General features: G+C 39.2%; 1 protein-coding gene across 4 annotated transcripts in view; it reads right to left on the bottom strand.

Annotated features, from left to right (window-relative positions):
* The window catches only part of MDFIC2 (MyoD family inhibitor domain containing 2), a 164,815-nt gene that overhangs the window by 45,826 nt on the left and 101,347 nt on the right, over positions 1 to 17,642 (bottom strand). The gene's annotated exons all lie outside the window — the stretch shown is intronic.

The raw sequence follows: 17,642 nt of genomic DNA, 5'->3' as shown, positions 1-17,642 counted from the left end.
ACTGCACTATCTAATTCTAACAGTTTCCCCTTTACTCCCAACTCTACTCATTATAGTGGATGGGCAAAGGATACATTGATTCACATAGGTGAGGTGCAGCAACTTGCTATTGGAGAGATAGATTGGAGTTCAAATCTGAGAAGACTGGGAGGTGAGCATACACTTATACATAGTCCATGACCGGCAGTGGTCTTTCACCAAAGTAAACCCATTAATTCATAGCCATTGAGGTTCAAGTAGGTGATCTTAAAGGAAATGTAATATTCTAGAGACAGGTAGTACAGTAGGTAGAATTCTGGTCCTGGAGTCAGGAAGACCTGAGTTCAAATCTGGCCTCAGACACTTACTAGCTGTGTGATCCTGGGCAAGTCACTTTACCTCTGCCACATTTGTCTCAACTGGAAAATAGGGGTAATAAGAGTATCTCTCACCCAGAGTCCTTGCCAAGATCAAATCAGATGTATAGATACACACACACACACACACACACACACACACACAGTACTTGTACAGTGCCTAGTTGTAGTGGAAATGCAAATTTAAAAATCTTCCCTGCTCCTAGGCCCTTTGATAGGCTTAAGAGACTCTGAGAACCTTCCTTGATTTGAAAATATACTCTATCCCCTAATAGTCTGAATGTGGTCACATGGAGCCTGTGGCAGGAGGCTTGGTTTTCAGGAATGCCCACACCTTGATGCTGTGTGATTGAGCAGCGGGTCAAGAGGGTGGTTACATTCTCTGGCCCAAGAAAAGGCTATATAATCCCTGATGTAAGGCTTTGCTTTGGGGCTCATTTGAGAAGCGTTGTGTGATTTGACCAGATGAGACTCTGGGCAGCCGTTGAGAGCCTTTGAAAACTCAGATGTTGATGCTTCCCTCTCTGGTAACTGTGATTTGGTATGGATGTAATGGTTGGACAGTTTGGAAGCCTGTCTGCTTGATCTGTTTCTCTGTCTTGTAACTTCTGTCTATATACTCTGAAGTTCATGGTGCTGACCTTTTCCCCCTGAACTAGGTAAACAATATATGTTTGATTGATTAAAGTAAGCTTGTTAACCCATTTTGAGTTGCTTTCCTTTAGAAAAGCAGATCTAAGAACCTGTTTTGGCAGACACCCTGGGGATGCTGGGGTGCTTGCTGCTACATTAGTGCATATATAAATATTTGTTTCCTTCCCTCCTCTGGCCATTATTAATTAATCAATTAACAAGAATGTATTAAGCCTCTATTATATATCAAGGACTGAATTAGGCCCTGGAGATATGGACAAAAATGAAACAATTTCTCCTCTCAGAGAGACTACAGTCTATGTGTCAGGCTATTGTTAATAGGGTTGCATGACAGAATAGGCAATATTCCTAAATTCATTGCTTTTGCTGGTATCATGTTGGTGAATTGTCTTCCTGATTAGCTTTTAAGTCTCCATGGGTGTTAGAGCAGATTGAAAGTTACTTGAGGTCAAGGGCTGTGTTTTGCTAGTAAGTTTCAGGAATTTTTTTTTTAAGTTTATTAGTCGCGTCCAACTTTTTGTAATCCCACTTAGGGTTTTCTTGGCAAAGATACTGGAATTGTTTGCCATTTCCTTCCCCAGTTCATTTCCAGATGAAGAAACTGAGGCAAACAAGGTTAAGTGACTTCCTCAGGGTCACACAGCTAGTAAGTGTCTGAGACCAGATTTGAACTCAGATCCTTCTGACTCTGGGCCTATCACTACTTCCACTGCACCACCTAGCTGCCCCTAACATTTTTTTTTGTAATTAAATAGATCTTTAACTCAGTTCTTGTAACTTCAATATCAATTGTCTTCCCAGTACACCTGACATATAATTAATTCTTGTTATTATTTACTGAGCAACATAAATATGTTCTACTCACTCATTAACTATGTGACCTTGAGAAAATCTCAGTCATTCTCTAAGTCTGGAACACTTTTCCCCCTTATCTATACCCCTGACTTTCCTGGCTTCCATCCAATCTAAGTTAAAGTCTCACCTTCTATAAAAAAGCCTTTCCTGGTCTTCATTAATCTTAATGCTTTTTCTCTGAGACTACCTCCCAAGTTCTAGCTAGGGATACCAAATATGTCTCATTGTTGAGGCATCTCCCAAGATGAATAAGATGGTGGCTATATTTTCTGATGAAGTCGGACAAGCATTTAGACTGTTGCTCAGCTGTATCTTCAGTGGCCCCAGGACTCCACCTTTTACGTTCTACCTCCTATTTATGTGAAACCCTTTGGATGGACAACATACGTTCTCATAAAAAGCCACCCATTTTCGGAAGAAAAATGCTTGGTTTTCTTGTTGGCAGCTCTTAATGAGGGTGTTCTCCTAAGACAGTAAAGCACCCTGCTGAGGACATGTTAACCATAGCTCTATAATTTCAGGCCTGTTCACTAAATGTTTGACTTTTCCACTGCCCCTTTGCCTTCATGAGTGTCAGTGGTGGTAATGGGGTCAGCCTAGGAGCTCTGATCAGCACTTGGGGTCTCTCTGCTCTGAGACATCAGTGGGAGTTCAGCATGAGAACCTTAGAATAGAGTTCACCTCTGTGTTGCTACCATTTATTTCACTGTTCCTGAGCTAAGACACTTCTTCCAGTTTCCTTCTCTATTACAACCCTGCTCTTTATAATAGCATTACATTAAAATTTTTTTTTCTTCCCTCACAGCTCCGACAAAGCGGAGATAGATGAAAATGTCTGTTAATTGAAAGCATAACATTACATCTGCTTTTGCTTTATAAAAGATATTTAAAAAAAAGATTCATTAGCTTTGATTCAATACCAGCCTTGGGTAAAGGATCAAAGATGCATGTGCTCAAGACAATGAACTTTTAGTCTTTTGAATATATATGTACATATGCACACATATGTATATATGTATATCTTCCTTTATACATGTGTACACACATATCTCAGATATTTGAAAAGTTACAGAATAAATATATGGTAGCAGTGTTTTGTCACATCAAAAATATTTTTAAAGCAGGTGAAGCTTTTTGTGGAATATATTCCGTAGCATGATGAGGTAATACACAAAAGAATATTTTTTAGCTTAATAAGATAAAGTAATTTATAATATTGATACATCAATATGTTTTTCAATAAACTTTTCCCCAGGTTTTTTTTCCCCTGAATTCTCTTCACTTTCAGAATTATAATTATATGTCTTCCTCCCACTTTGAAGGTGGCACAAGGTGCTCATTTGCAGAGTTCTAGCGTTCAAATCTTCCCTGAGAATAGAAGTGTCATGACTCAGTTAACAATGCTTTATTATTCACATTGATCTTTTTTTATAGTGTTCTTTATCTCAAAAACATTGTAAATCAGATATCTACCTCCCACTCTTTTGTTCATTTGCAAATTTTTATTATTTGAGTTTAAGAAAGCTATGGAATGTCAAGAGTCAGTGTGTATTGTTTATGTTCTTTTTGCTTTAAAATTACTTTTAACTGTAAAAAAGTGAAGATTCCATAATCATGCCTGAGTTTTCAGAATCTTTATGTATACATTGAAGAAAATGCTGGAGCTTTCCCCTGTCTACCTCTCTCTCTCTCTCTCTCTCTCTCTCTCTCTCTCTCTCTCTCTCTCCTCCCCCCCGTCCCTTTCTGTCTCTGTCTCCCTCCCTCTCCCTTTCCCTATTTCTTCTTTCTCTCCCTCTCTCCTTCCTTTCCTTCCTTGTTTTTTTTTTTCACGACGAGAGTTATTTATAGATTCTTGAGCCCTGAAAAATATGATCCTGGATTGAAAGTGCTTCACAGTTGCCTTGGATTTTGTTGTTCCTTGTTTACCCCTTACTTAAAGACCCTACTTGTCTGAGTCTTATTTTTCTCGATTTAGCACTATATGATTTTACCTGGAAGAAGTAGGAAAAACACTGCCTGTGGTGTCATAGGATCATCACTCTAAAGCCCAAAGAGAACAGCCCTCCATGATCCAGCTGTCTTTATAAATTGAGGAGATGGCAGCTTGGAGAGGTCAGTTAACTTTCTCAAAGTCACACACATAGTTGGTGTCAGAGTCAAGAGCCAAGCCAAGGGCCATGATTCCAGAGCCAGTGATCTTTCCATCATATAGCACTGCTGGCTCCTTTTATTAACCTTACATTCCCTGGGATTTGTCTTTTATCCTGCCATGGTCATAGCTGGGGCTTGTCCTATTTTGAGTTCTGTGCTATTTCTTGTGCACTGGATTTTGGAAGTTATTCCACGTAGGCAATCTTCCCTTAAATTTAGTTTTCAATTTAAAGCATGTTTATCCAGCTCTTATATACAAGGGCCTCTGGTAGGTGTGAGGTATACAAAAACAAAAGTGAAACAGTGCCTGACCTCAAAAAGCTTACATTCTTCAGTCATTCTACTAAATAATTATTGAATGGAAATGAACATATTAGTCTCTAGATCTAGCAGTCAGTCAGCAAACAGTCAAGTCCCAGGTGATTCCTTGTGCCTGCACAAGGGACAGGGTGGAATAGTGGCAGTTGGATTAAAGAGAAATCAGGTCTCTGCAGTCTCTGGATTCTTCTGGCTTTAACCTGTGAGAGAAGATGGATGATGTCAACCCCACTCCAGGCTGGAGAAAGGAGAAAATGACTGTAGGAAGAAGCTGGCAGTGTAAGGAACTGCAAATCTCCCTTGTAAATAGTAAAGACTTTGGGGAATTTTACGCCTTTGGGTGAGATCTGGGACCATCTCACTTGATTGAGCTTTTTTTCTCATTCCAATGGAGAACAATTTCAATCTGTATTATATTCTCATATAGTTTCTCTGATTTCTGTTTTGGTATTCACATTTATTACATGTCTGCTCTGTGTTAGGCACTGTGCCAAGTGCTGGGGATATAACTGGTAAAGAGAAAATCCCTGCCCTCAAGGAGCTTATGATGTAACGGAGTGAGACAACATACAAAAGAAGGCAGGAAAGATCAGTGGACATCAGGAGATACCTGGCATGGGGAAGCCTTTTTCCAGGGAGTTGAAACTAGGGAAAGCAGCAGATGTGAAGTGGGACAAGTCAAGGCTCTAGTTTCTTCTCTTCATAAAAAAGGCATTGGAAAGAGTTTAATCTACCCTCCAATCAGAGGGAGAGGAGGCTGAGGAAGGTAGTGTCACTCAAAGCTTGAGTTAATAGCATTATGATGAGATAAGAATGATCTTATCCTGGGAAGGATATCTTGTGCTCTGGAGTGTAAAACAGGCAGAGCAGCAGATGTAAAGAAGTTGAAAGGAATTTGGGGGAGGGGGAGGAAGAATACTCAGCAGAAGACATGATAGAGAATTCCAAAGGTCTAGCCTGGTGGAAAAAGATGAGAGGGTTGGCTTGTTCAGACTCCTTTAATGGAGGTCCTAGGAAGAACCTCCCAGCCTCCAAAAAGGGAGTACCCCATGGCATGAAAGGTAAATTCTGAAGTATAAGTTTGGGAGTTTCATGGTTAAGATGATCTTTCAGGATGAGGATTTTCTGGTGCATAATGGAGAAATCCAGGGAAGTGCAACCTGCTGGAAAATGAATGATATAAGGCATTCCTGGTGAGAAAACTCTCTACCAATGCAGGTTGGCCCCTTCTCTGCAACTTTGAGTCTTACCGAGTGAGCATATTGAGAGAATAAGTGATCTCTTAGATCACACAACCAACACGAGTCAGGGCAGGACTTTCTGAATCTGAGGCCAACTGTCCTTTCACTATACCAGGCTAAAACACCAATATAATTGTGTTTCTCCGTTTGGGTATATGTGTGCTTGCTTCTGGACCACAAACTGGACACAATTCTGCCACGCTATGTAGGCTGTGAATCTATTCACGAGCCATAGAATCTCTTTTTTGGAAGAGATCTCAGGCACAACCTCATCGAATCCATACCTGACAATGGTTAATCCAATCTTTGTTGGATTCAGAAGTCCAGTGAGGAGAAACCTGCTTCCTCCCCAGGAAGATCAGTCCACTCTGGACTAAGAACATCAGAATATTTTCCTGACATCAAATCTAAACTTGATCTTTGTCATTTAGACCCTTGCTTCTTGTTCTGACTTCTGGGGTCAGGTAGAACAACGCTTCTTTCATGTGACAGAATCGAAGTCTTTCCTTCAGGCTAAAGATTCCTCGTTCTTTCAGTAGTTTATCATATGATATTATCTCAAGGTCTTTCACCATCCTGGTGACCTTTGCTTGGACACTCTACAGTTTAATTTTGTCCTTCTTAAGAGGCAGTGTACATAATAAACCACTATTCTAGAAGTGCTCTGAGCATGGGGTTACCATTGTTTCCTAGTTCATGGAGACCTTAATTTTCTTAATGCAGTGTAAATTCAGATTAGCTTTCCCCTACTCTTTTCAGTTGCCATATTATATTACATTGTTGCACTTAGTATGTAGTTCATGAAAACCTGTGGAATCATTTTCAGAACAATCAATCACCAAATATTCTTAAGGGTCTACTATATTCCGCTGGAATTAGTGCTGGTGATAAAAAGAAAGGAAGTTTGCATTCTAATAATGGAGGAGACATACCTACCACACACACTCACACACACATGCACAGATACATGTATATAATACATAATGTCCCAAAAGTTTTAGTGCAATTTGAAGTTGTTAAATATACATTACTATATTATGTGTTTTATATATGTGTATGTGTATATATACATACACATGTATATATGTGTGTATCTATCTATATATACCTCTATCTGTCTATCTATCTACCCCTTCCTCAGCTGATACTTCCTAAGTTACTTAGTTACCTACTTCCTAAGTTATATAGTGACTGTCATCCAAAACATAGTTTAACTGAGTATTGTGAAACTGATTGGCATGAACTTGGCCACTGGTGATAAGTCACATGTTTCTTTGACCTTATGCTAATATTAATTGTTGGTCTGTTGAAGAGCTTTGATTTTGTTGATGTGAAAGACACAGATCACAATCTATTTCTAACTGAGTATATACAAACATATATAAAATATTTCTATATATGTATGTGTATATATTGTTTTATGCATGTATGTATGTGGATAGATAGATATGACAAATCACTAAGGTTTTGTGAGCTTCAGGCAATATATATATAAATTGTATATGAGTAATGTATAGTGTATGAAGTATATAATTATAGCACATGTATATGTGTGTATATGTATATATATATATCCTGAAACTCAGCAGTTTCAGGCTATATATGTATGTATGTATATATGCACACATACATATACACATACACATATATGTATATTTATAGCCTGAAGCTCACAGCAATTTGTTGATTTGTCCCATTGCCAGTATGTATAAGAGTCTAGACTTGATCTCATGTATTCATGTTTCCAATTCTTGAACTATTATAATGAATACATTAAAACATGAAACCTTTTTAAAGAACTTAAATAACAAAAAAAGGAAAGAATAGAAATTGCTGATCAATGATCATTTGATCTACTCTGATATTCACTTAAATATTAAAGAAGTAACAAACATGTTGGTGGCATTATTTCATATTTCAATGAACATCTCAAGAAATGTCTTTAATCAAAATGCACTTGAACAAAAAAGCAAAAACATCTCCCCTACACTTCAGTAATAAGCTTTCCTCCCTGCTTTTAAGAACTAATTGTCCATCTCATTACAGATCTCAAACTGCCAATACAATCAAGTTACAGAAACACGAATTCTGAAATGGACTTTGCCTTATTAATATATAAAATATACTTGGGCGAAGGATCCCTGGTGTGCTTATTCTAAATTGTTCATCCTTTTGTCTTCTAGACTGTTAAGCAGACTAATGCACATAGAAAGGGAAAAGTTTCCAAAATCAATTTACTGGAATCTGGTGAAACACTTACAGTTTCATACATTTTTTTTTTAGTGCTAGATGATAAAATGGAAAACTCCTCTCATGACAGGAAGTTTTACAAAAGCACACTTTTTTTCTCCCTTTCTTCTATCTGTTTGTTTTTCAGTAAAGATTTCATTTTCCATGGGAAATATAAGAGTTATGTCCCTACCTTAACTGTCTTTGTTTGGAAGGTAGCTAGAAGAATTAAAATATGCCAGAAAGTATAGTAGATGAAATATGTGGTAGCCTAACAAAAATGCTTTCTTCACCTGTCAAATAAGGGGAATGGAATAGATAATCTGTAAGGTCCATTCCAGCTCTAATTCTATGGGTTAGTGCTCTGATGTCATTAATTTCACTATATTTTCAATACATAACAAAAGTTAGTTCTTCATGACCAACACTTCAATGCTTTGTATTGACTGGCAATAGGTACTCTTCTGCTAGTGTAAATCTCAGCCAATCCATGTCTTCTAATCCTGGTGGGATTCTTGCTTCTGACTTTCAGTATGTATGTATGTATGTATATATATACATACATATATATATATATATATATTTTTTTTTTTAAGCAATCGGGGTTAACTTGCTCAAGGTTACACGATCAGCTATTTCTGGGTGTGGTGCTAAGTATCTTAGCCTGGATTTGATCCCCAGGTCATCCCAACACTGGAGCTGGTGCTCTTACTCGCTGAGCCATCTGGCCACTCCTAAGGAATTGGGGTTAAGTAACTTGCTCAAGGTTACACGGCCAGGTGTTACTGGGTGGCTGCTAAGTGTCTGAGCTCCAATTCGATCCCCAGGTCATCCCAACACTGGAGCTGGTGCTCTTACTCACTGTGCTACCTGGCCGCCCCCTTCCAGTATATTTTTGACAGAATTCCTGTGTAGTGCACTGGATGCCATCCTGTAGTTACATATTTCTATATACTAGTACAGTACTAAGATTGACCATGGCTCACTCATTCTTCTCTGATTAGCCCACCTACTTTTCTGATCATGGGCATCATTGAAATATTTGATTCCAGGGGCCAAGATATCATTGCCAGACTCACCAGGTTTGGTTCTACTGTTCTTTGTATCCACCTGTAGTTTGGATTTTCATTTCTTATGGATTTCGATGATTCATGGCTCTAGATTCTCACAGGGGGAATATTAGCACTAAAGAGGTTTTTGTTTTGTTTGTCTCAATGATCATGTTGAGATCAATAAAAGTGAAGCACAACTTACCAAATATGGTCTTTTTCTTTTTCAGCTCTGGGTACAGCTCATCATATTCCTAAAGCTCATGTCTGACCATATCACTCACTGGTTCCAGAAGATCCAGTGACACTCTATTGCCTCTTTGATCAAATAGAAACCCTTTTGGTTAACACTTAACCTTCCTCACAACCTCACAGTCTACTTCTCCAGGCTTATACACTCTACAGTGTACCCACATTGACCTTCTTGATGACCCTTACATATAACATGCCATCTCCCATCTCCATGTTCTTGCTCAGACTGTCCTACATCCCTGTAATATTACTCCTCCTCCCCCATGATTCTTTGAATGCCTAATTTCCTTCTAATCTCTGCTCAAACACTACCTGCTGCAAGTAATATTTCCAAATTCTCAGCTGATAGTGCCTTTCCCTTGGGGAAGGGAAGGAAAGGAAAAGGAAGGGAATGGAAGGGGATGGGAGGGAAGGGGAAGGGAAAAAGCATTTATATAGTGCCTACTATATGCCTGTCTTTGTGCTAAGTACTTGCAAATATTATCTGATTTGATCCTTACAACAACCCTGCAAGGTAGGTGCTATTACCCCCATTTTACAGTTGAAGAAAGTGATGCAAATAGAGGTTAAGTGACTTGACCAAGGTCACATAGCTGGGAAGAGTTCACAGTGGGATTTGAACTCAGATCTTCCTGATTTCAAGTTGAGATCTCTATCTACTGTGTTGCCAAGTTACTTCAACCCTCAATTGATTTGTATTTACTCAAGGATATATTGTTTCTACTGACAGAATGAAAGCTCCTTGAGGGTAAGGACTCTTTCATCTTTATCTTTGTAACCCAATACCCTGAACAATGCTTGGCACAGAGTAGTCACTTATAGCAATCAATCTATTGATTGATCTCTGATGCCTGGTCTGTCTGTTGATGGACTAACTGGAAACTCTGATTGTTCATCTGTACATCATTTTTATAAAGTGATTAACAATGATAATCTCTTAGGAGTTGCTAAGGATCCCATTGATGAGGCCCTGCCATGAAATCAAGGTTTGGGACAATCAGTACAAGGTGTGTTAACTGACAACAAAGTAATCGAGAGAAGCTTGCAGTCAATAAGTAATTTCTCTTCATATCACTCTGGGTATAATTTTACAGTCTGGGTGAACCATTAAACAGAAATAGTATCAAGGTACCCACTTAAAAATTCTGTAAGTACCCTTTCACAAGAAAAGAGTATTGAGGTATAGTAAATTTCTAAGAGTTTGAAGGCAAATTTATTGTTTCAAGAAACTCTTTTTTAAAAGTATGGCATGATCAATCAATAATAATAAGCATCTACTATGTGTTGGAGTCTGTGCTATGTGTGGGGGATATACAGATAAAAAACAAACAAACAAATAGTTCCTGCCCTAAAAGAGCTTATATTTTATCAAGAGTAACCAGTGTGTGTGTGTGTGTGTGTGTGTGTGTGTATGTATCTAAATATACAATATCTGTAAAGAGTGAATAAAAAGTAATTGTGGGGATGCTGTGGGGGGGGGATAAGGTAGAGGGGTGATAAGCTGGGAGGTCAGGAAACGCCTCAGGCAGAAGCTTGTGTTTGACGTGAGACATTATGAATCTTTTTATCGAATATGTTTTTCTCTGATTTACTTCTTCAAGCTGTATTCTCTATACTTGTAAGCTTCTCTGTCTCTGTCCATTCCCCCTGTCTTTCTGACTTGGAAACAAACAAACAAACATACAAAGGGATGGCTTATCTCCTTACCATTGCCTGTGCCCTCACCCTTTGGCATCCCCAGAACTTTAATGCTTCTTTCCTGAATATTCAATTTCTCTTTTGATTGGCTCATTCTCTTCTAAAACCCATGCTCAGACACCTGTATTCTTAAAAAATGAATTTAACTGAAGAGGACAAACATTTATTGGACACCTACTATGCCTGAACTGTTCAGGGTCCTGAAGATATGAGAGCAAGCTTGAAAGGATTCCTGTCCTCAAGAAAATTAACTCTATTGGTAGAGATAATGTGTACATTAAAAACAAAGTAAGCAGACAGATATGTCAGTACAAAATAACAAGAAGATTCTCTCTTTCCTACTATGCGCTAGACAATATTTTGTAAACTGTGGGTCATGACCCCATACATGGTTTCAAAAAATTTGGCAACAACAAAAGGTTTCTGAATATGCCATGACCAAAAATTAATTCCAAATCAGATGCAAAAAGAATCCAAGGTGCTTCTGGTAGTGCTTGCCTGTGTTGTATCACACAACCTCAATGCAACCTTGGTTCTGAACACAAAGCATGCGTCCTTTATACTGCACATGCCATCACCCCATGGAATACCAGCCAGCATTGCTAAAATGCAAAAAGAGGTTGTGAGTGACAAAAAGGTTAAGAACCCCTGCCCTAGCTTGCCTTTCTTACCTCTTCTGTCACTGTGAAGCTTCTAGAAATAATTTTATTGTTGTTCATTTGTTTCAGTTGTACCAACTCTTTGTGACCCCATTTGGGACTTTCTTAACAAAAATACTGCAATAGTTTTTCATCTCCTTTTCTAGTTCATTTTACAGATCCAAACAGAGGTAAAAAGGGTTAAGTGACTTTACCAGGGTCACATAGTATCTGAGAATGGATTTGAACTCTGGTCTTCTTGGTGCTCTATCTACTGTACAACCTAGCTGTCTCCTCCAGAAAGAATAATTTATATTTAATTTATGGCCACCCTGTCCAGACCATCTATTTTGTCCCCATCATATTGCATCTCCATTCTGGCTGTTTCCTAGCCCCTGGATTGAGAATGCCATTGTCAAAGCTCAGTGGCCCCCATCCCCCAAAGGATGACCTCTTTTTAGTCTTCACCCTCCTTGATTTCTTTGCATAATTAACACTATTAACCACTACCACTTCCTTATTATACTTACTTTTCCTTCAGTGTCTGTGATGCTATGCTCCTGTTTCTATTCTATTCCTTCTCTGTTCCTGTCATCATCCCTTCATTTTATTCAACTTCCTTAATGTAGTCATTTCTTGTAGATCTCCCTCCTAAGGAACAGCTCTAGTAAGATTACTCCTCAAGTCGAGTCAAGAAGCATTTGTTAAGTACCTACTATGTACTTAGCCTTTGGGGTACAAATAAAAGCAAAAATAGCCCCTGCTCTTAAAGATTTCACCAGTCTTGTGGGAGACAACATGCAAATAACTAGTTACAAACAAGATACAAACAGGATAAGTTGGAGCTGACCCCATAGGGAAGGCACTAGCAGTGGCAGGACTGGGAAAGGTTTCTAAGAGTGGATAGGATTTTACCTACCCACTTGAAACTTGAAGGAAGACAGTGAAGTCAGGAGGTAGAGACAAGGATAGAGAGAATTCCAGGCCCAGAGAATGGCCACTTGATAATGCCTAGGGTCAGCAGATGGAGTGTTTTGCCAAAACAATATGGATATCAGTTTTGCTATCTTGCAAAGTACCTGGGAGTGGGGAGCAATCTGAAAGTTACAAGAAGACTGGGAAGGTAGGAAGGGGCCAGGTTATGAGAGCTTTAAAAGTCCAAACAGAGGATTTCATATTTGATCTTATAAGCAATAGGAAACCATTGGAATTTACTGTGTAGGGAGGTTATCTCGTCAGACCTGAACTTTATAAAAACCAATTTGACAGATTAGTGAAAGATGGTGTGGAGTGGGGAGAGACCTTAGACAGTCAGTCCTCCCAGCAGGCTATTTCTATAGTCCAGGCATGAAGTGCTAACGGCCTGCAGCAAGGTGGTAGCTATTTCAGAGGAGAGAAGGGGGTACATTTGAGAGATGCTGTGAAGGTAGAATCAATTAAATTTGGCTCCTGATTGGATATTGGAGTGAGAAGGAGTAAGGAATCAAGAATGATACCCAGATTGTGAGTCTTGGGGACTGGGAAGTTGAGCCCATGATGGTAAGAAGGAGGATAGGAAAGGGGAAAGGTGGGAAAGCCAATGAGTTCAGTTTTGGATTTGTTGAGTTTAAGATGTCTATGGGATATCCAGTTCAAGATATCTAATACACAGTAGGAGATGTGAAACTGAAAGTTGGGAGAGAGATTAGGACTAGGCATGATGATAAGAGAATCATCTTAAAGAAATGTCCTGTGCTTTCATTATCTGTTCCAAAATTACAGCCTTGGTCTAGTGGAACCAAGAGGACCTGGGTTCAAGTCCCATCTCTGATGCATTTTGCTCTGTGACCAAGACTATAAGTTGTTGACAAGTATTGACAGAGCAAATTTTCTCACCAAGGAATATGTTGCCTATAACAGGGAAATCATTGGTCCTAGACCAATCCTTCATAGTTCGGTATTCAACCAACGCTCCCCAGTGACTTGGTTATCTTTCTAATCTTACTTCAGATTTCTCTCCTTACATGATATGATTCAGGTCAACCTGACTAGTTCAGTATAGTGGGAAGAGCAATAGGTTTGGATTCTGAGTTTGAATCCTAAACCTGTGGCTTTGTCCCTGAGTGATTTTGGGAAAACCACTTCATTTCTGTGGGGATGAGCTTTTTATCCGTAAAGTGGAGTTGGGCCAGACGACCTTTAGGGGCGCCTCTAGCTGTTGAGTTATGATTGCTGGTCCATAGCGTTCTCCTGCGAAGTCCTTTTTAATTCCAGCACTGAACTACAATCCCTCCACTACTTCCTGTGTTAAATAGCATCTCTCTTAAATTTGAGCAATTGGTATTAGACTTACAATTTTAAAATGAATTTTCAAGTAGAGACAATGAGGTAGTGGGATTTGAAAGTGGAGGGAGGGGTCTAGGTTTTTATTTCCACAATGCATTAGGACTTCATAGGACTGAAGAGCTGTAAGAGATCTGAGAGATAATCTGATCCAAATTTCTCATTTTCCAAGTAAGTAAACCGAGGCTTAGAGAGATTAAGTGACTTGACGTAAAGTCACATGGGTAGTAAAATAACACAACCAAGATTTGAAACCAGGCCTGTACATTCAATTTGTCTTCCTATGGCTACTAAGTTCAGCATGACTTGGATTTTCAATACTTGAGTGCCTTCTCTATTCTAAAGACAAATTCTGTATCCAGGCAAAAGACAGTTTTTAAGGCATTTAAAATATTTGAAGACCTAAATCTGGAGTCAGGAAAAACAAAATTTGAATCCCATATCATGTTTTCTCATAATATAACCATGGGTAAGTCACTTAAACCTTCCGAACTTCAATTTCCTCATTTATAAAATGGGAATTATAGGATCATAGATTCAGAGTTGTAAGCAACCTTAAAGTTCATTTAACCTATCTCCCTCAGATGGACGGAAGAAGAAATTAAGGCTCCTACCCAAAGTAAGACAGGTAGCAAGTGACAAAATTGGTATTTCAATGTAAATATTTTGAATCCAAATGAAGTATTCTTTCCACTGTGTCTCAGATAATAACATTTACAGTATCTGGCTCAACCAATTCTTGTGGAGATTGTAGAAACAAGACCCTATACCTGTGTTACTTGTGCTTCTAAAGAAATTGCTATTGCTGCTAAGAGCTGTGGGCAGAGTAGATATTGCTGACCTAAAAAACAAACAAACAAAAAACTATGAGTAAATTTGTTTCTATGGGAAAGAGTTTTGTCCTTGGGCAGGACAATGGAAAACAACCAAGAAACTTACATTAGTTGTTTGTACAATGTTTCAGTTACAACTGAGTCACCATGTCCTGCTAACTATTCCTTCATCAATCTCCCAACTTTGTGCTTCTCTCCCCCAACATTTTACTAACCTCCACCCTCACTTATCCTTCATCACTGTATCACTCCCAATTTATTCCTTTGTCTCTACAATCCAGCTGTAAATTGATCCATCAGATTTTACTTTTTGAGAAACACACTTGTGTGTCTCCGGTCCGGATCTCTCCTTGGGTATACATGTAATAAAAATGCCTTGGCTAAACCCAGAAAATGCAGAAGGCTAAGCTAAGTTTTGGACAGGGTCAAAGGAAGTGATCTTGCCTCTGACACTTTACTACCTAGATAACCTTGGGCAAGTCTCTCAAATTACCTGCACCTCTGTTTCCTAATCTCTAACATCAGAGATGGGATTGGGCTAGAAGGACTCTGAAGTTTCTTCCAGGTTTAGTTGTGTGATCCTATGATATGAGAGTGCTTTGAAAACCTTAAAGTGTTATATAAATGCCAGGTTATCCTCCTTCTCCTCCTCCTCTTCCTCCTCCCACTCTTTTCCATTCTCCTACCATCGCCATTTTCCCAGGTATCAGAAACAGGTCAAATACATATGTCATTTTCTTTGGAAATTAACCATCCGCAATGGACCACAGAGCCACACTGGACAACTCTTCTCTATTTGGGGGACACATGCTAACCTCAAGCTACTCTCCCCAGCAGCCATGGCACATCACTGCCTGAAACTGTTTTGCATTCATAAGAAGATCAATCTCCCCTCTGTCAGAGGAGCACTATTGTTAACAACTATAAATGTATTAAAAACACAAGGGCATTTTCATCTGTGTTTTGTGCATGAGAAATATTGTTGCCTGACAAGCTCCAATTGGCAAGTGAAAAGGGGCCTTATTGAAGGAAACAGCAGTAGCAAACAGTGAGCTAGGCAGAATCATGGTAATTGTCCCTTTAACATTGGCAGCGTGCATTCACTTAATATGACTGCTGCTCTGTCTCTGCCTCATCCAGACCCAGAGGACCTGTTAGACAAGCCGCCAGCCACCTCTCTCTGGGATCAAGCTGTCAATGCAAACTTGCTTTCTTTCTCTTTTTCTGAGCTTAGCTCTACCCCCAGAGCTCGGGCTGCTTTTCCTGAGTGAAAGCTTTAAAAGAACTCCGTTCTAAATGATATCACCCGCACTGTTCTCTTCAAACTGACAGAACAAAAGAACCAAATTCCAGAAGCTGGGTCTGAGTGACTTGTTCGTTGCCTGGAATGATGACTTCCTACATCCCTGATTTATCGGTGCCCATTGGCAGAGGTTTGGCCATGCTGAGCCCCATCTCTCACTAGTTTTTAATAAAATGGGCAGGCGAGATTCTTGGGCACAGACTTCCCAAAAGGAGGCACCACATAGGGACTTCAGGAGGCGTATTTATCATCCAGACTTATTGCAAGCTAGACCCGAGAACCTAATTTACCTGTAAAGACAGAATAGATTGGTGCCTATTGGGGAGATTTCCTTCCTTAGCCTGCCCTGTCTTCAGTTTAGTGCAATGATCATGGGCCGGCTTTCATAAGGCATCTTTTTCCATATCAGTTTACAAGAGATCATCCGCTTTTTTGCCTACAAGTTTCCCTTCCTGACAGCTACCATCTATTTAGAGTAATAAGAATTACTTAATTATGGGGAAGGTGATGACAACAAAGCAGTGGGTACTCTGGAACCAGAGGCCCTGAATTTGAATTCTATCTCTGGTGCTTACTACCTGTGTGACCTTGAACAAGTCACTTAAACTCCATAGACCTTAGTTTTGTTATCTGAAAAATAAAAGAGAAGCAAGACCTTTCAGTTCCTTCCCTCTCTGGATCTATGAACCTAATTTTGAGGTCTGACATGGATCGTCTTATGGACATGTGATGCTTTCACCTCTGAGTACCTGAACTAAACATTAGGAAGAGTAAATATGGTGTCACATTCCATGTATAAGGAGTGGAATTTCATTTATACTAACCTTAATTAATAAGCTGGTGTCCCCTGTGATACCTTTATCAGTTGAAAACAGCTCTTTGATTGAGTTAAGAATCAATCAATCAATCAGTAAACATGATGTATATACAAGATTGTTTATACCTTGGGATGTGAACCTCTCTGACTAAGCCAAGATGAGAAAAGGAGCTGCTGACTAACAAAAGAAGCTAATCACACCTCTGACATCTTTAAATACTGAGGAAAGTTAGATGTCCCCAGTCCAGAGTACTCCAGGCCAGAGGCAGAATATTTCACTTTGGGCGTTGAACGTCCCTTTTGGAACCAAACCCTTGAGTGGGAACTACCCTTGGATGGAGGGTTACCCCTTGAGCCCTAATGAGAGTAGTAACCCACTTATCTTCTGAGGAGCTCAACCTATGAGGTTAAACACGAATTGGGTGAATGGTCTCAGAAGATTTGCTACTCATTTAAAATGTTAGCACTTCCAAACTCTTTTGGGGAGTGGAGAAATGAGAGAGCAAAAAAAAAAATCTACCTCCCTTCCATTGCTTGAACCAGTAGGAGACAATATATCCATCTCAGTGCAGAAACATACTAAAGACTCCCTGAGGACAAACCTAACCACACAAGGAAAGAAGCTTCAAGTATCACGACCCACATGTGCCAAAGAAGAATTCTGGTGAAAGAGTCAAAAGAAGACTTGCAGTAATCAGTTATGAATTTTCCCTTTGGTCACACATGTTCCCTGCACATGTCCCTTTTACCATTGCATCTTAATTTTTCAGCTCATTTTTACCATGAACTTGTACATATTTACATAGGATTACGTTCCATACAGTTTGAATGATATTTTATAGAAACTTTTCTTACGATGTTTGGTACAAATCCTTTCCTAAAAGCTAATTGAAGACTGGATGCTTGATACTAATCAGAAGTTCACT

The sequence above is a fragment of the Petaurus breviceps genome, unplaced genomic scaffold, assembly GCF_028583685.1.
Source record: "Petaurus breviceps papuanus isolate PSGF00001 unplaced genomic scaffold, PetGlider_PUasm1.0 174, whole genome shotgun sequence".
NCBI classification, from domain to species: domain Eukaryota; kingdom Metazoa; phylum Chordata; class Mammalia; order Diprotodontia; family Petauridae; genus Petaurus; species Petaurus breviceps.
This window is presented reverse-complemented; position numbering and strand designations above follow the sequence as displayed.